This window comes from Heterodontus francisci, chromosome 12 (assembly GCF_036365525.1).
Source record: "Heterodontus francisci isolate sHetFra1 chromosome 12, sHetFra1.hap1, whole genome shotgun sequence".
NCBI lineage: Eukaryota > Metazoa > Chordata > Chondrichthyes > Heterodontiformes > Heterodontidae > Heterodontus > Heterodontus francisci.
The window spans coordinates 115,914,272-115,934,600 of NC_090382.1; positions in this window are offsets into that span (position 1 = coordinate 115,914,272).

Here is a 20,329-nt window from a genome sequence, read left to right on the forward strand (position 1 = left end):
TTCTCTAAGTGCATTAAGCTTTCCTTCATAATAGATTCCAGCATTTTCCTGATCGATGATTGATGTCAGGCTAACTGGTTTGTAGTTCCATGTTTTCTCTCCCCTTCCTTTCTTGAATAGCAGCGTTACATTTGTTGAGCCAAATACTGTCTTCACTCCACACACATGGGAATTGATTTTCACTGCTTTCGCCTGGTGGTAATGGTCTGAAACCGGGTTCAGAAGCCATGCTGCTAACATTAACCCCAGCACTCCGGGCTCCTGGATTTTGAAAGAGGCCTGCCACTGGGTGTCCAAAGAACCTCCCTGATTCAAGTGACAGTCGTCTTCTAATATGGAAATCAGGGTCATGTGATGTCATTTGGACCCCGATTGCCATTTTCAGTCATAACTTGTTGGAACAGTACAAGTTCTGACCAGTCGATGGGCTATGGAACTGAAGAGGCCAGGCCAAAGCTAAGTGTCAAATTATTTTGTTGTACCTCTCCAGGGCCCACAAATATAAGCTGGGCAACAGCCACCCCAAAGCCCATTTAAACTTTAAAGGTGCTATACAAATGTATGATGTTATTGTTGTAACTGCTTTTTTTGAAGGCAAAATCGTTTCAATGTACTGGCAGAAAAAGTGACTAAACAATGCACTCCAATGGTCAGTCATCCAAAGAACAAGATCTACCCCATGCACTTTCCAGCATTGATTCAATGGATAGTGATGGGATGCAGGTCCCTGGCTAATTTTCACCAGTCAACAACAGGAACAGCAGCAACTAGCATTTATATAGCATCTTTAAACTAGTAAAACATCCTGAGGTGCTTCACAGGAACGTTAATCAAACAAATTTGGATACCGAGCCACAGAAGGAGATATTACGACAGGTGACCAAAAGCTAGATCAAAGACGTAGGTTGTAAGAAGTGTCCAAAGGGAGGAGGGAGAGATAAAGAGCTGGAGAGGTTTAAGGAGGGAATTCCAAAGCTTAGGGCCAAGGCAGCTGAAGGCATGTCCACCAATCATGGATAAATGAAAATCAGGGATGCGCAAGAGGCCAGAATTGGAGAGATCTTGGAGCTTTGTGTGGCTGGTGGAGGTAACAGAGATAGGGAGGGGCAAGGCCCCATTGTGTTCAAGAGCAACTGAATGCAATCAAGCTGTGACCAGCAGCATAGAGAAGGTGTTAACTCAATGTCTTTGGAAGCAGCAATGTCTCAAACATAAACACTTCCTTGGCAAAGATCCAGCAAATGGCGCCTTTAGATTGGCAGTTGGGGACTACAACATATCATTACTTCCTGCAATGGCCAAAGGATCACACCATATGTTCATTCAATATTCATTTTCCAGCTTTTCGTTGTAGGAGTCAGGCTGCAGGCAGTGACAACAGCTGAGGAAAGGAGACAGAGCCACATTCCAGTGCTATGCATTGCACAGGCAATGTATCAACACACTGGAAATCCAATGCTGCTAAAACTCTCACTTGCTTTGTAAAAGTTATGGTCTTCCAACATTGAACAAACTATTAAAACTTTCGGTTCTTGCATTAAATTAAAAACAAACACATAGCGTGAAATATGATGCAATAGAAAAGCTGGGCTAAAACAAAGGCAGTTTAATATAGGGAACATTTCTGTCTCCACTTCCACTCCTCCCTTCTCCATGCCACTCCTCTGCTCTCATCTCCTCCCTCTTCATCTTTCCCCTCCTATTATCCACCAAAGCTACTAAGTATCATCACCTCATTCCATGACAACATGACAGGCACAATTCAGCATAGCGGCACCTCATCAGACCCCTTTCCTATCCTGAGTGGCGTGAAACAGGGCTGTGTTCTTGCACCTACACTGTTTGGGATCTTCTTCTCCCTGCTGCTCTCACATGCGTTCAGGTCTTCAGAAGAAGGAATTTTCCTCCACACAAGATCAGATGGCAGGTTGTTCAACCTTGCCCGTCTTAGAGCGAAGACCAAAGTACGGAAAGTCCTCATCAGGGAACTCCTCTTTGCTGACGATGCTGCAGTAACATCTCACATAGAAGAGTGTCTGCAGAGACTCATCGACAGGTTTGCGGCTGCCTGCAATGAATGTGGCCTAACCATCAGCCTCAAGAAAACGAACATCATTGGACAGGACGTCAGAAATGCTCCATCCATCAATATCGGCGACCACGCTCTGGAAGTGGTTCAAGAGTTCACTTATCTAGGCTCAACTATCACCAGTAACCTGTCTCTCGATGCAGAAATCAACAAGCGCGTGGGAAAGGCGTCCGCTGCTATGTCCAGACTGGCCAAGAGGGTGAGGGAAAATGGCGCACTGACACGGAACACAAAAGTCCGAGTGGTTCAAGCCTGTGTCCTCAGTACCTTGCTCTACGGCAGCAAGGCCTGGACAACGTATGTCAGCCAAGAGCGACGTCTCAACTCATTCCATCTTCGCTGCCTCCGGAGAATCCTTGGCATCAGGTGGCAGGACCATATCTCCAACGCAGAAGTCCTCAAGGTGCCCAACATCCCCAGCATATACACCCTACTGAACCAGCGGCGCTTGAGATGGCTTGGCCATGTGAGCCGCAATGAAGATGGCAGGATCCCCAAGGACGCATTGTACAGTAAGCTCATCACTGGTATCAGACCCACTGGCCATCCATGTCTCCGCTTTAAAGACGTCTGCAAACGTGACATGACGTCCTGTGACATTGATCACAAGTCGTGGGAGTCAGTTGCCAGTGATCGCCAGAGCCGGCGGACAGCCATAAACGCGGAGCTAAAGAGTGGCGAGTCGACAAGACTTAGCAGTTGGCAGGAAAAAAGACAGAAGTGCAAGGAGGGAGCCAACTGTGTAACAGCCCCGACAACCAATTTTATCTGCAGCGCCTGTGGAAGAGTCTGTCACTCTAGAATTGGCCTTTATAGCCACTCCAGGCGCTGCTCCACAAACCACTGACCACCTCCAGGCGCTTACCGATTGTCTCTCAAGACAAGGAGGCCAAAGAAGAAGAAGATGATCTATCCCTCTTCAGTTCTTCTCTCTCCTCCCTCTCCTCACCTCTCCTCTAATCTCCTATTATCCTCCTTAGTCCTCTTCCTCTCTTCATTCCTCTCCATTACCCTTTCCTCCCATTACTCTTCCCAGACCTCTGCTCTTCTCCTTCCTATCATCTTCATCTTCAACTCTTCACCCCTGCTACCCTTCCTTGCCTCTGCTCTCCTCTTCTGCTCCTATCATCTACGCCATTCACCCCTGCTAATCTCCCTTCCCAGCTTCTCTCCTCCCTACCCCTCTGATCTTTTCTGTTCTCTCCCCCATAGTCCTTCACCCACCTTTCCATCCTTTTCCTTTCTCCTGTCCCCTATCCAGTGATCTCCGTTTTCTCTCTATTCTTCCTTCCTCTTCCCTTTTCCTCACTCTCTCATCTCTCCCTTCTCTGCTTCTCCCCTTCCCTGTCGTCTCCCCCCCTCTACAGTTCCTCTCCTACCCCGCCTTCGATCACATAGCTCCCTGCCACCTAACTCTGTTTGACCTGCAATGTGCCTTTGCTTTTGACTCACTATGTGCAAGGCCATGTGAGATCTTTAAATTGATAAATCTGTTTAAAAAACCCCTATGGAACGCTCGCTTTTATAAATGGCGGTGTATAGTACAATTGCAAAGATGTCATGCTGAATTTATACGAATCATTGGTTAGACACAGTTCGAATATTGTGTTCACTTTTGGATATCTTACTTTCGAAACAATGTTACAGCCAAGAACAGGGCACAGAAGAGATTCACTGATGATAACAGGGTTGGAAGGCTTTAGTTATGAGAAACGGCTCGGCACACAAGCTCTTTTCATTAAAACAAAGAAGGTCAAGCAAAGATCTAACAGAAATGTTTGCAATTAGGAGCTTTGATAAGATAAATCAGGAGAAATATTTCCATTGGTTGGTGACTCAGTAACCTGAGGGCATAAATTTATGATTATCAATGAAAGAACATAGGAGGATGTTGAGAGTACTTTTTTATGCAAGCGTTTGTTAGGACATGGACTGCCTTATATGGAAAAGTGACAGAAACAAGATGCATATTGGGCCATAATTTGGTGCCAAAATAATAGTGAACTAATAGTGCCCACCATTATGTATGCACAAATGCCACAGCAACTTCAGACGTGATGTGTAGCTAAATTCAGATATCCAAAAGTTTCTGTCCAGGTCTGCCAGTCTGCCACTGGCTTCATGAAAGTCGCATCTTGTTGCTTGCCTCACCATTGACATGCATCGAATGGTGTGAAGTTGCTGTATTTGCGCAGTAAATACAAACTAAACTCACCATTAAAGGTTAGGTCTTGCTCCATTTCACTATTTCAAAGTACCTTTTTAATGATGTGTTAAGTGCTTGGCATCAGGTGGCAGGACCGTATCTCCAACACAGAAGTCCTCGAGGCGGCCAATATCCCCAGCTTGTACACACTACTGAGTCAGCGGCGCTTGAGATGGCTTGGCCATGTGAGCCGCATGGCAGGATCCCCAAAGACACATTGTACAGCGAGCTCGCCAATGGTATCAGACCCACCGGCCGTCCACGTCTCCGCTTTAAAGACGTCTGCAAACGCGACATGAAATCCTGTGACATTGATCACAAGTCGTGGGAGTCAGTTGCCAGCGTTCGCCAGAGCTGGCGGGCAGCCATAAAGACGGGGCTAAAATGTGGCGGGTCGAAGAGACTTAGTAGTTGGCAGGAAAAAAGACAGAGGCGCAAGGGGAGAGCCAACTGTGCAACAGCCCCAACAAACAAATTTCTCTGCAGCACCTGTGGAAGAGCCTGTCACTCTAGAATTGGCCTTTATAGCCACTCCAGGCGCTGCTTCACAAACCACTGACCACCTCCAGGCGCGTATCCATTGTCTCTCGAGATAAGGAGGCCAAAGAAGAAGAAGAAAACTACCAGTAAACCTCTCTGCCACTGAAAGTTAACTATTACAAGTGTGGAATCTCATTCTTTCAGGTTTTAATTTTTGTTGGAGATTTTAACAATGCAATTTTTTTTTAAATTTTCCTTTCTGACTCTCTTTTCTTTCTATTAATCCAATCTTTCTTTCCGTCTCTAGTTCTTTTTTCTGTACCTGATTTGACTTTGAACTCACACTCTCAAATTTACACTTCCTTCTTAGTACTTACACAATTAATTTCACAGTCCTTCAATCTGGTTAATGAGATGCACAGGTTGCCTTGGTCACTCAGGTCCCAGATGCCGTGTCTCCCTTTCTTCAATGTTATCAGCTTCCAATGTTAACAACTTGCTATGCAAATAATTCAAATGCCTAAACATGCAAGGGCAAGTCAAACTAATGGCAAACACCATTCTATTCCTTGGGCTGAATTTTTGGGCTCTGCCAAGGTTGGAAGCAGAGGCGGACAGGGTCTGAAAATTACAAAGCCGACCAGTGTGCCGGTTTCCCGGTCCAATTCCTGACATCGGCCATATTGGCTGATGTGGATTCAGGGTCTGGCAAAACCGAAAGCCCCTGCGAGGCCGGCAGGTAATTAGGCTCATGAACAGCCTTGTTAACCAGGCATTACGGAGGCTAACTGGGATTTTCCAGTTGGCCTCCAGTTTCCCAACGCCACGGGGGGCAGTTCAACAGCCCAGAGGCAGGCACCCAGGGCCAGCGCTTCAAGGCAGGCCTTGGGGCACTTTCTGTTTACCTGGGTTTAGGTGCAGCCAAAGGCCGTCCTGTAGAGGGGCTCCTCACCCCACACCTCGCCACACACCCACAACGGTGGTGCACTGACTGCTTTCTGCAGTGGCTGAAAAGGATCATCCTGTTGAAGCCTCTCAGTTATTAAAAACTTACTGCAGCCAGGTGCTCCTATAAAGATGGAAGGCCTCTGATTGGCCCTCCAGCTTCGAGAGTCCGCCTGGCACCCTTAATTGGACAGGGAACCTGTCTCCATGCCAATTAAGGGAGTGCTACAGTCAAAATTCCAATGAGTAACTGCTTCACACCAGGGGTGGGTTCAGGACACGGAAAAACGCCTAGCCCTGTTTCCTGAGCACCTGTCGCAGCAAATTATGGCCCTGTAGCTTTTAAAGGGGAAGTAGATAAATATTTACAAAGTACTTACTTAAAAGGTATGGGGGATGGGATTAAGAGGATAGCTCATTCAGAAAGCCAGTGGGCATGTAATGGGTCGAATGGGCTCCTTCTGTCCTGTAAGTTTCTGCAAATCTGGGACTACTCAGGCAATTGTCATGATCCAACTGCCAACCAGCTAAGATCAGGTAACTCAGCTGCCCCATTTAGCCCTGAGTTAAATTTCCAGTCAGATCCCAATGATGTCATCAGGACTTGACATTTAGATGTAAAGGAGCACCCCACTGGATTCGGACAGACATCCTTGTCACCTGCTAGGGAGAGCAGGTTAAAATCACAGGCGGGTGGGCTCCTGAGGGCTGTGAGAAAGATACATAACTCTAGGCATTTAACTCCCTACTCGCCTGCTTTCCGCTGGGTGGATAGGGTTCAAATTGTGCCCAAAACATTTGGGAGCAAATATAACGCTGGAGAAGATTGTAAAGATACAGGAGGGGACCTGGCCACGGAGAGATCTAACCCACTGTAAGCACTAAAGGATAAAATGAATAGTAAAACAGAAGTGACATTATATATACAACCAACATGCTCCATTTAACTACTCCACTCTATAACCATTGCAAAATCCCACTAGATTTACACTTCATCTGCTAGAATTTCTTCAGAATTTGTTCCAGATGACTACAGCCATCCCGATGGGATTTGTGAGCAACATGCTAGGAATACTGGCATTTTGGAGTTGATGAAAGAAATACGTGTGGTAGATCTTGACTTTGTGTGATCGTGAAATACAGGCAACAGTGAGATAGCAGCGAGTTTTACATCTCTCACAATTGTTATTCTCCATCCCATTCAACATCTTGAAAGTAATGGATTGAGTCTTGAAGTTTAGCATAAGACTTATTAAAGAGCAGCTAAATATTAGTATGAGGCCAACACATGCTGGTTTTACGGCCTCCCTCAGTTCCCTCAAACCTCATTCGATCAGACACACAGCGAATCAGGTGCACAAGGTGATGTGTCCGAATTTAAGATCTCCAATTTTGGTGCAGTGCCTCACAAAATCAGGGCTTCTTTCCACGCTTCTATTAATGAGATTTGACAGCAACGCATTGACTAATTTTAAAATGCTCAGGGCAAATCACGGTTACAATGTGTCCCACACGAAGGTGAACATGCTTGCACTAAATGGCACTATGTCCTTATTTTAACATAGCTATTGCACCCCCCCCCCACCCCCACAAACACGCACCGATGCCAGATTCCCTCAGTGTGTGGGTAAGATCGTGCCTCACTGAAACAAACATGTGTTGCTGTGCCATTTTGTTTCACAATGAGATGACAAAAAGGGAATGAAAGAAAGAAAAAAAAAATCCCAAAAGGAGACAATCTCTTTAGAGACACAAGTTGCCATTGATTATGATAATGAATGTCTTATTGTCACTTGAGCTGTTGATTGATGCCAATCTCCTGTGATTCATCTTGATTTTTCACAGCAGTTGGCATCCGTCTGACATAAAGAATAAATTAGCATGAGAGCACAAAGAGGATGAGATTCTCTATAATCTCGTACATTATTAAAGAGGCACTGACTTCATGCCTGCTGATTGAGAAGAATGGAACAACCGTGTGCCATTTTACTCATAATGATAGACAATTTACACAGTATAATTTTTGTGTTGCAATGAGCTATTTTGAGATAACTTGTGTCATCGTGTTCCAAGATGGATGAGTTTCAGATTGGCAGGATGAATGCAGTGAGGTGCCCTGGGAATTTGTGCTGGAATTTCTTTTAATTTCAATTTGAATTTTAAAAAATGTTTAATTCATTCTCAGGATGCAGACATCACCGGTAAAGCCAGCATTTATTGCCCATCCCTAATTATCCTTGAAAAGGTGGTGGTGAGCTGCCTTCTTGAACTGCGACAGTCCATATGGTGTAGGTACACCAACAGTGCTGTTAGGAAGGGAGTTCCAGCATTTTGACCCAGTGACAGTGAAGGAACGGCGATATAATTCCAAGTCAGGATGGTGTGTGATTTGGAGGGGAACTTGCAGGTGGTGGTGTTCCCATGCATCTGCTGCCCTTGTTCTTCTAGGGGGTGAAGAGGGCGGGTTTGAGAGCTGCTGTCTAAGTAACATTTGGACATATCAAAGTTTGCTGCTGACGCGAAAGTATTCATGAGAAGGACAAGGAAGTTAGTGGAGTTGGAAGATGGTCCTTGCAGCTCAATACAAAGAAATGTACTGTATTAGAGGGACGGGTGCGATGGGCATGATGGCCCACAGCGGTCCTGATTAAATTAAGTTTGTGAGGGGTTAGTGTATGGAGGCTGATCAGGAGGGGATTTGAGGAACCAATCAGAAGGTGATGAAGGAATATATTGTGGGTTTCACCAGCAGAGGCAGACTGGCATAAGCAGGCTATATAATGGGTGTGCTCGTGATAGACCTGAAGAAGCTCAGAGGTGAACAGCATTCTGTGACAGCACTATATTCTGTCTCTCAGCAAGCAACTGGGTAAGCTGATTGAGTTCAGAGTCAGAGATATGTAGAAACCATCGGCCAAACAAGAATGGCTTTTGTCTTCTCAATTTTGAGCTGAAAGTTTGACTCATTCAACTGGTGATGCTAGACAGCCAGTCGGATGCATAGCAATGGTCTTGGAGTCGATGGTGCTGGTGGACAGTCTGACTTTAGTGTTGTTGGTGTACATGCAGAAGCTGACAAGCGGAAGCTGTCAATAAGAGGTCTATGAGGGACCAAGCTTGGATCAAATAAGAGGAATTTGGGTTGTCAGGAAACTGGCAACAACAACTTGCATTCATAGAGTTTCTATAGTCGAGTAAAATATCACAAGGTGCTTCACAGGAACGTAGTTAGACAAAAGAAAGACACCAAGCCAACGAAGGAGATGTTGATGCCCAGTGCTGACCAGCTCAGAGGATGGCAAGAGAAACAAGTCAGTGCAGTGCACGGTGAACTGTGTCAAGGTGAGGTGTGAGCAAAGTGATTTATCCTCTGGGACGCCACAGAACCTTTTGAACTGCAGCTTGTAGTTATGAGGTTTAATCCTACTGCTTCCAGCAACCAATTAGCTACAAATTGCTTGACATTCCCCTTTTCAATTCCTTCAGGGAGGCCCAGTACAATACTCTAATGTAAATCTTCAATCAAATTTTCTCTATCATGGTCGTTCTCTTTGAATCTTTTAATATTTTTTTGTAATTGGGAGACTTGTTGAACTTTTCAGCTTAATTGGATTTGAAGGTCTCCTGTTTGATGCAGAAATAAGTCATTATTCTCTTGCAATTTTAGCAGTTGTCTGTCTTCACTGAATTCTGCTTTGTCATTTTGTCTTCTCTCTGTCACATAACTCGATTTGTTTAATATTGTTAAACTGTAAAAGGTTTATTTTGGTCCCTTTTGTTTCCCAAACTTTCTTTGCTCATCTTCTGAATTTGTCAGTTGTCAGCCTTGGTTCAGATGTAGCCCCCTTGTCTCTACATCAGAAACAAGGGAGGACTGGCCAAGTGGGATAGCGGGAGACTGCCCAAGTAGTCCTGGGAGAGAAAGGAAAGCAGGAGACACAGGGGGCCCTCTTCTAGCCAAAAAAGAAGGTGCTGGAAGCAAGAGTGAGACCCGGAAACCTGTGTGCTTCCATTATAATAAAGCAGGGCATTTAAGAGCTGACTGCTGGAAACTAAAGGGTTAATCAAGGCACACTCACTCAGTGAAGAAGGGATTCTGATGGAAAGCACAGAAGAGCAAGCTGTGGTTTTAACTGCAGCAGCAATCAGACCCAGGGAAACTGCTACTGTGAGTTTGGGGAAAAAGCACTAAAATCCCTGAAGGTTATCGAGATTTTGTGTCTGAAGGGATGATAACCCCATACCCCTTGAGTGCGGCCAGCAAGCCCATAATTATACTTAGGGACACAGGGGCCACCCAATCCCTTCTATGGGGAAGAGTGCCGTGAAGGCCAGGGTGTTAGTGAACGGTATCAGAAGGAGGTATCGGCCCGTACCTTTACACTGGGTGCACCTGGAATGTGATCTAGTTTCGAGACTAGTGACCGCAGGGATTGTCCCGAGTTTGCCTGTGGACGGGGTGGACTTGCCCCTGGGTAATGATCTGGCGGGGGTGAAGGTAGTAGCTTCCCCAGTAGTGTTAGAAAGACCGAAAGAGGTCAGGGAGACCGAACAATTACAGGAGAAGGTCCCCAGCATCTTCCCTGATTGTGTGGCAATTCGGTCCATGGCCAAATCAGCTCCCCCAGGGGTGACTGAACTGGTTGTCTGAAACATTCTTTGGGGAATTAGATGACCCAAAACATGGACTAGACAGGTCTTCCCTAGTCAAGGCTTAACAAGCTGACCCCGTATTAAAGAAATTAGCACAAATTGCCCGAACTGAAAAAGCAGCAGAGGGAGTCCCTGAGTGCTACTATATGAGAAATAAGATTCTGATGAGGAAGTGGAGACCCCCTCATAGACCAGCCAAAGAGAAGTGGGCAGTGGTTCATCAAATAGCGGTGCCCTGAAGTACTGAAAAGAAATACTAGGACTGGCCCACGAGCTTCCCATGGCAGGACATGTCAGGATACGGATAGCCCAAGCCCACATAAGGCGGCATTTTGACTGGTCACAGCTCCACAAAGATGTAGTGGAATTCTGTAAAACCTGCCACACGTGCCCGGTGGTGGGGAAGCCCCAATCTGCAATAAAACCTGCCCCCCTAATTCCAATCCCCACTTTTGGGGAACCCTTCGGCGGAATGCTGGTGGACTGTGTGTGACCCCACCCGAAACCCAGGGGAGTGGGGGGGGGAGGTGGGTGGGGGCCACCAATGTGTCCTCACCATCATGGATGTCCCTACCCCGATTCCCAGAGGCCATTGCCCTATGAACTATCTCTGCAAAGGTGGTAGTCGATGGGCTGACCCAATTCTTCACTCGTTATGTCGTTATGGCCTGCTGGTCGAAATCCAGACAGACCAGGGCACTAATTTCATGTCTGGAGTCTTTCAAAAAGTCATGGGCAACCCAGGCAAAACCTAACTAAAGTCCTCAGCCTACCACTACCAGTCCCAAGGGGCATTAGAACGGTACCACCAGACCCTAAAGACAATGATCAGAGCCTACTGCTAAGAGTACCCCCATGACTGGGACAAAGAACTGGGACTCCTCCTGTTTGCCACCAGGGATTTGCCAAATGAGTCCACGGGTTTTAGCCACTTTGAACTAGTTTATGGGCACGAGGTGAGAGACCCCTTGAAAACAGTCAAAGAGGTTTTTGGGGCATTGGGGCGAGTCGCCTATGTTGGACTACTTTTCCACGTTCCGGGACTGGCTCACGAGGGCCTGCGCGGTGGCTCAGAAGCACCTCAAGGCCTCCCAGGCAGCCATGAAAAGGCAAGCCGATAAACATGCCAAAGACTGAACTCTTTGGCCTGGGGACCACGTATTGGTATTACTCTCGATTCGGGGCGAACCCCCGATAGCCCGGTTCAGTGGCCCATACTGAGTGGAAAAAAGAATCAGCCAAGTAAATTATATAATCGACACCCCAGATCGAAGGAAAAACAAAGGCTGTGCCACATTAACATGTTAAAGCAATATCACAGCCGAGAAGGGGACAGACAGGCGCAGGTCTGTCAGATAGTCTGGGAGGGGACAATCAGGACCATGGGGATGAGCTACTGGAAGGCTTGGGGGACTCCCACATTGGACCCCCTCCTGCCCAGTTGACCAACACCGAAGTGTTAAATAACCTGAACACCACACTCTCCTATTTAGAGGTGGAACAAAGAGGAGCCCTGGCCAAGCTGCTCGCCACCTATCAGGAAGTCTACAAGGACACACCAGGGTGGACGACTTTAACCCTACATGACCCCACCCTCCAACCTGCATTAAATAGAGCCCTTACCGCATGGGACCCAGAAACTGGCCCAGGTTACGGGAGGAAATCGGGTACATGCCAGACAACAACCTGATTGAGCCCAGCTAGAGCAGCTGGTGTTCTCCAGTGGTGCTAGTGCCCAAGCCCGATGGCTCTACCTGGCTGTGCATTGATTACAGGAAAGTCAATGCAGTGACCAGAGCGGACTCCTATCCCATTACCCGCCTGAAGGACTGCATTGATAGAGTGGGGAGTGCCACCTACATCACAAAAATAGATTTACTATAGGGATATTGGCAGGTTCCCCTAACCCCACAAGCCACGGAGATATTTGCGATTGTCACCCCAGGCGGCCTATTTCCGTGCCGAGTAATGCCTTTTGGGATAATGAATGCCCGAGCCACCTCCCAAAGACTGACGACTTGGGTGGTGTCTGGCCTACCCAACCGTGTGGTATACCTAGATGATCTGCTGGTAGACAACAAGGCCTGGGGGGATCACTTGGCCCAATTAGATGCCCTATTCCAACAATTGCAGGCAGCCCACCTGGTAGTAGATCTCGCCAAGAGCGAGTTCACTAAGGCCCAAGTGACCTACCTCGGGCATGTGGTAGGACAGGGGCGAGTGTAACCCAGGGCAGCAAAGGTACAAGCATTGGTGGACTTCCCTGCCCCTACTTCAAAACGGGAAATCATGCACTTCCTGGGGATGTGCACGTTCCACCGCAAACTTGTTCCAAATTTCAGCACTATAGCTGCCCCACTAACGGACTTACTGCAGAAATAAGCGAAGGTGGTGTGATCAGAAAGTGCCAGACTGCTTTCGAAAGGCTAAAGGCTATATTGACGAATGAACCAGTCCTAGCAGCTCCCAACTTCGATAAACTCTTTAAAATGGCGGTTGATGCCAGCGACCTAGGGGTAGGTGCTGTCCTGCTCCAGGATGATGATACAGGCATTGAGAGACCAGTAGGGTACTTCTCCAAAAAGCTCAATTGGCACCAGAAAAGGTACTCCTCCATAGAAAAGGAGATGCTGGGGATGTTGCTAGCTCTCCAGCACTTCAGCATCTATGTGCAGATGGATACAGGGGGATGGTGGTTTACACTGACCATAACCCCCTGACTTTTGTGGAGAAGTTCAAGGCCCAAAATGCCAGGCTGTTACGATGGAGCCTGCTCCTACAACCCTACCATTTAAAAATTACCCACATCGCAGGGAAAAGCAACATTATCGCAGATACCTTGTCCTGGTCTCAAATGAAACCTAACCATCACAAAGACCCTAGGCAGCCATGGAAATGAGTAAACAGAAGACAAACTTCCGCAAAAAAGAACCACATGTTTACTGGGACACCAAAAAGGGGGCAGTTTTAATAAGTTTTAGGATTTATGAATGAATGGGAATGAATGAAAGAAATGCTTGTTTTTTTTCTGTATCTCATATTTTCCTCTCAACCCTTTTTAATGAAATGCACTTTTCTCAAATCGCATTTCATTCCACTGGGTGTGGAGGTTCATGCTAGGCCCCCACCTGCCAAGAATGAGGCAGATTAATTTTGTCATGAGCATTAATTTTAGACTGTTACTGGAGTGAAGAAGACTTGTTAAACAGATCCACCGTGGCTAGAAAAGATATTTGCATATTAAAAGACAGTGTTTGGAAGGACAAAGCAGCCATTTCCTGACATATTCAACCCGCAATGGACTTTTGATCACCAAATGTTGAAGGCGGTGGAGCTAGCATTCCAGGTTGACTGCTAAGATGGCCGAATACACAAACGGATATGGTCAAACCAGCTAGTTATGTGACTAACCTGCTGGGCAACCTGCGTTTTTTGAATTTGTACAAATTCTTTTGGGGAGAGTGTCTGTTTTCTCCTGGTCTGAGAAGATCTCTCTCCTGTCTGCTCCCATCTCTTTCTCACAAGCCTCTGAATCCACTGAAGGCACATGAACCCCAAGAGAGAAAAGTCTCCTACAGCGAACAAGGTTTAAGAAGAATACTGGGCCCCAAAAAAAAGCAAGATCTACCTACAATATAGGACTCGACAGTGAGCTTGAAGAACCGTAACAAAAACTCTTCAGATATTGCCTCAAACTTTTCCACTTTATTTTCTTCTGCTCTTTTCTGTCTCTATTTGCATGTATGTATCACGTATGCATGCTAGCATGGGGCGTGGCGTGTATCCGTAGGCGTTAACCAAATTAGAGTTTAAGTTTAACAAATTTAAACTTTTCTTCTTTAAATCTAAGAAAGCCTGTTTGTGCTGGTTTCTTTGCCTTATAAATAGAAAGTGGTGAACAAGGGTTCACCAAGGGGGAGCTAAAAACATGGTGTGTTTAAAATTAAACCCTGTTACAGTAAGACCAGGTGAAGGCTGAAAGGGAACCTTTTTCTCACCTGGTCTTAACACTGGGGATAAGTGGAAAAGTGCCATAGCAAATCACCAACACTTTCAAGAGGAGGTGAGTAAAATGAAGGGGGAAAAGCATCAGCTCCAATGTAAAGGCAATCGAATAAATGCAATGTAGAGGTGAATTTGAATTTCCTTGCTTGTCCCAAACCACAGTAAGGAGCCTTGTGCCGAGTTTGATGCTATCCAATGTGTAAGCTGCCTTGGGGTGGTTTGCAATGGTGTTATGTGAACACTGAGGAGATCAGATCAATAGATTATGAAGTAAATTCAATCTTCCTGCTGTAAACATGCTACAAGATGCAGTTGCTATCAAGACAAGACCATCAATGCAAGGTTTTTCCCTATGGGTGCCTGCATTAACATCACTGCTCAATGTCCAAGAGTAATTCCAGTTAATAATTTCCATTGTCTTCAGGCAGTATTCTAAACACAGACATGCTTCATGAACACAGCATTTGTTTTCTTCCCTGTAATGAATTTAGTTATTGAAGAAATATCACATACAAGAAAATGATGCAAGGGAAAATCTCTTTTCTCTATTAACATCACCTTTGACCCCATACTACATGGCCAGGTCTCTTTTGCACAACCATAATTTAGAAGACAAATCTCCTGCAATATTCCTGCTTGCCCTAGCCCTGAACTCACATTTTTCTCTAGTTTTTCTATTATCTACCCTCATGCCCTCTCTTAGCTCATCTTTTTCATATAAACTACTTCCTGTTTTCTCCTATTCTCACTAAACTGATGACTACCTATCTGTCCTTCCTGGTCCCCATGCTCGCTGATATTGTAAACTGTTCCCTCTCCTCGGTGCTGTTCCCTTCCCTTTCAAATATTTCTTCATCATCCCCCTCCTCAAAAAACTCACCCTTGACATCTTGGTCCTTGTAAATGACCACTACATCTTTCAACCTCCCTTTTCTATCCAAAGTCCTTGAGGTTGTGACCGACAAACTCCATGTCTACCTTTCTTGAGGCTCCATATTTAAACCTTTTCAATCCAGCATTGGATAAGCAGAAATGTTATTGGATTAAACATCAGGAAGACTAAAGCCTTTTACCCCACCACAAATTCTATTCTCCTGCCATCGATTCCATCCCACTCCTTGTCCATTGTGTCAGTATGAATCGGACGGTTCACAACCTCAGCGGTCTATTTGACTCTGAGCTGTTCTTCTGCTCCCATGTCCACTCCAAGCACAAATACAGCCAACTACCACCTCCATAACATTTCATCTGCATCAGCCCTTCTGCTGCTGAAAACCTCATCCATGCATTCGTTACCTCCAAACTCAGCTATTCCAATGTTCTCCTGGCCAGCCTCCCATCTTGCACTCTCCATAAGTTGAATTCATCCGAAACTCTGCTATCCATTGCTTAATCAATACCAAGTTCCGTTCACACAGTACCCCTGTATTGGCCGACCATATCAACTTTTAAATTCTCATCCTTTGATTCAAACTCCTCCATGGCCTTGCCCCTTCCTAACTCTGTAACCTGCTCCAGCCCGAGAACCCTCCAAGAACTCTGTCAATCTCTAATATTGTCCCCTTGTGCAACCCCCTCTCCTTTGCACTGCCACTGGGGACATGTTTTCAGCCAACTAGGCCCTAAGCTCTGTAATTCCTTCCTTACCACACTGTCTTTCCACCTTTTCTCCTTCTTTCAGTCCCACTTTCAAGCGTACCTCTTTGACAAAGTTTTTAGTCACCCATTCTAACAGCTTCTACTTTGGCTTTGTCTGATTACCAATGCTGTGAAGCTCCTTGGTGCACTTTTCTGAAGTAAAGGTGTTCAATAAATATAAGTCCTTATTCTTGCACCACTTCTCTCTGGTTGAGCTAAATGAATTTGGATTGTTCACCTTATGCCAACAGCTCTCCAAAACCTCACCCAAGTGGCCCATTTAGTGAATGTTGCTACGATCATCTACCCCTAATGTTGGTTTGCCACACATTGAGTTATGGATCATAAAGTCCAGTTTTTGAGTATGCTTCTGGAAAGCTCATGAATATAAATTGGTCTCCAAAAGTCTTGTTTCTTTAAAACAATGTTCCATTTACTTACCACTGTGCCTTTCCTTGTATAGGCACCGTCCTACCTTGGGTTGGGCCTTGGGTTTAGCATAAGATGGCTGCCCTGTATGGACAGCACCACATCCCAACCTGACCCTGCTCTCACCTTACATCTCACATCCATTCTCCAGCAGGGGAGAATGATTTCCATTTATTTATCATCTCTTAATTATCATAAAGGAAGGTTGTGACATAGTGGTAATGTCACTGAATTAAGTCATCCAAAAGCCAGGTTAATCCCCTGGGGAAATGGGTTCAAATCCAACCATGGCAGTTGGTGGAATTTAAATCCAATTAATTAATAAAATGTTTTTATTTATTAATACAAATCTGTAATTGAAAGCTAGGCTCAGGAATGGTGCCATGAGACTATCATCAATTGTCACAAAAACCCATCTGGTTCACTAATGTCCTTTAGGCAAGGAAATCTGGCATCCTTGCCTGGCCTACACGTGACTCCAGACCCCACAACAATGTGGTTGACTCTTAACTGCCCTCTGAAATGGCCAAACAAGCTATTCAGTTTGCCAAGGGCAATTAGGGATGGGTAACAAATGCTGGCCTTGCCAGCGAGGCCCACATCCCTTGAAAGAATATAAAAAACACTCATCCCAACTCTTAGAAGTGCCTCCAAATGCTGCAGAAAAAAGTGAATTACTTTCGATTGCAGTGACTGAAGCCATGTACATGAATGAGGCAGCCATTTTAACACACAAGAAGATCGCAGAATGGTGAATGACCAATTAATTGTGGTGAGAATGTGGAATTCGCTGCCATAAGGAGTAGTTGAGGTGAATTGTATAGATGCTTTTAAGGGAAGCTAGAAAAGCACGTGAGAGAGAAAAGAATAGAAGAATACTTTGATTGGTTTCCAATAAGAGGGGTGGGAGGAGGCTCATTTGAAGCATAAAGGTCAGCATGAATGTGTTGGACCAAGTGGCCTGTTGCAGTGTGGTAAATACTCACACTCACAACTCTTTGCTTTCTGTCATTTCAGGAGAACAGAGCACACATCTCCGGGGAGAGGCAGAGAACCGGGGGTGCTCCTGTGTGATCGGTACATCAACCACTGTGGAGGAAGAAGCGGCTTTGGCGATCAGCAGGGTGGCGGAATCCATGGATGTATGTGTTGGAGAAATGGGGACCCCCCCCCCCACATATCTGATGGCAGTGTTAGATATCACACCGCCACTTGGCACATAACAGTCTCCCATGCTGAATTGATGTCACCACTAACTGAAGTGTCATGATCTGCACAATGTAGAGTTTGAAACATTTCCCCAGGTCAGATTAAATCCTGTCTTTTATCTTCCACAGGTCCTTCACAGGTGATGGAGGAACTGCAGCGGGAGAAGGCTGAGGAGGGCGAGCACACTGGGGATGCACTATCACATGACTCATACACCCCCTCCACCAGAGCAGACAGACACCTCAGTGGGGGCTGCAGTAAAGACAGCTAGGTTGCCACATTGTGAAGCACATATCACAAGTGAGAAGAAGCAGGTGCTGGAGACAGGGACAGCAGGGGCATCCCCATCAGAGGGTACAGGACACTTCAAACTCTGCTCAGCTTCATGTCGATGCTGAGCCTTGGTGGTCATCCAAGAAAAGGGAACTTCTGGAGCAGCAACGGGAAATATGTTCTTCTCTCATATGCAGGGCTCACCCTTGGAGAGAGATTGGAGGAGTCCATCTATAGCATGAGTGCAATGATGTCTCAGGCATTTGTGCTCTGGGGTCAACAACTTGTCTTTACACAGACATCAGTGTCTGTGGTAAAAGATTTTTGAGGACTGTGACTTCAGGGATGAGAAATTTCCCACTGGCTTCTTCTTTCCGACCAGACCGACTTTACAAAAATCGCTCTGTCAGTTTCACAGCTGATAGGTGCTGAAAGTAGGAACCGCGCTTCCAAACTTCAGATAGCTTCAGGGTTTTCCGACAGGTTCCAATAAATTTTTGAAAGTCTGCCGGAAAATCCCGAATCTGTCCAAAGTTTGGAAACTGCTGTTCCCGCTCTCAGCAATAGTCAGAGGGGGTGGGGCAGAGACAGACAGACAGAGACGGGTAGAGAGAAGGGGGATAGAGACAGAGAGAGAGGGACAGATGGGGGTATGGTGAGAGAGAGGGGGAGAGAGGGAGATAGGGACAGGGATGGAGGTGGGGATGGAGAGAGAAGGGGGGACAGAAAAAGAGGCAGGGCAAAGTGGGAGAGAGAGGGGAGAGGGAGAGAGGGATGGGGGGACGGAGAGAAAGAGAGTGGGGGAGTGAGAGAGAGAAAGAGAGAGGGGGGAGAGAGAGAAGGGGAGAGAGTTAAAGGGATGGGAGACAGATAGAGAGGGGCGGAGAGTGAGAGAGAGAGGAAGAACAGAGAGACGGGGGGACAGAGAGAGGGGGACAGAGAGAGAGGGGGAAATAGAGAGCGGGAGCAATGCAGAGAGGGGGGAAATGACACAGAGAGGGAACAATATAGAGAGGGGAGAACGACACAAAGTGTGGGAATGACACAGAGAGTGGAGGGAATAATACAGAGAGGGTGAATAACGCAGAGAGCGGGACAATACAGAGGGGGGGTCGGGAACACAGAGGGGGCACAAAGGGGGGGGACACAGAGAGGGAGGGAGGGAGAGAGAGGGAGAGAGAGAGTCAGAGAGAGAGAGGAGGGCGAGAGAGTGATTAATCAATCCTGACAGATGAACGTCTATCTGGAATACTTTGCATCGCCACAAGAAGTGTGTGGGCGGACACTGACTACTTGCGCAAGCAAAGAACTGCCAGGTATCTTACTAAATCAGTGTGCTGCACACTGACGAGAAATTAAATCAATAAATTAGTCTTCTCATTTAAAACCTCTTCACAAAAATGCACATTTGTTGTTGTTTTGATTAATAGAAAGCTACATTTTTAATGCCTTTATGTTTCCAAAATTGTCCCAGCAGCCTCCTACAGAAGATAAAAATTGTATTGTGGCCTCCTATGTGAAAATGTTGGACACCCCTATCTATTTTCTCTCTCTCTCTCTCTCTCTCCCCCCTCTCTCTTTCTGTCCCTCTCTTTCTCTCTCTCTTTCCCACTTGCTAGCAGCTAGGTTATTTTAAAGCACAAGTTTAAGCCTTGTGTTATGTAAACTCATTTAAAAATGGCAAATATCACTAAGGGAATGTCTCAATTTCCACTTTTTTGGGACACAAGCTCAGTGAAATGTTGAAAGTTGCTGAATTTTTATTTCTACTTAAATGTCACAATTCCGCTGCTATCCATGTGGAATCACATTGTTCCAGAACTTGGATTGTGGGAAAACAGGCAAGAAAATCCAAGGAAACTCCAGAAGTCAGCACTGTATGTTCCCCATGAATACAAGAGTATGGTGCAATGGAACTGAGTGACATTGGCAAAAATGGGATGCTGCTGACCCCTATACGATAGTTAGTAAATACAATGTAACAAATAGCTTTAAAAAGCCTTAATCGATGATCAACTGTCTATGATTCCTTAGCAAAATCCATGCTGCATTTTCTGGGGAAGACATAGTAAAATGTATTATGTTTCAATATATTAGGAACAGTCATTAACTGATTTTTGTTGCTATGAATTGGATTAAAGGACAAGTTTTACAAGTATGTCAAAGATTAGTAACTGCAACATGCATCATTTACTATCCAGTTTGAGGGTAGATGTCCTGAGCTGCCAATGTAATTTGAAAGTTGTCTGTATCATATAATTATATTACGTTAAAAGTCCCCCTTCTCTAAAGGTAAGAAATTTAGCTTGGACCTAAATTTGTTAGTCTGGTGTACAATCTTACAGATACTGACTAAGCATTTTATAACTGAATAATTGTTATTGCTCAACTTTTTGCAGAAA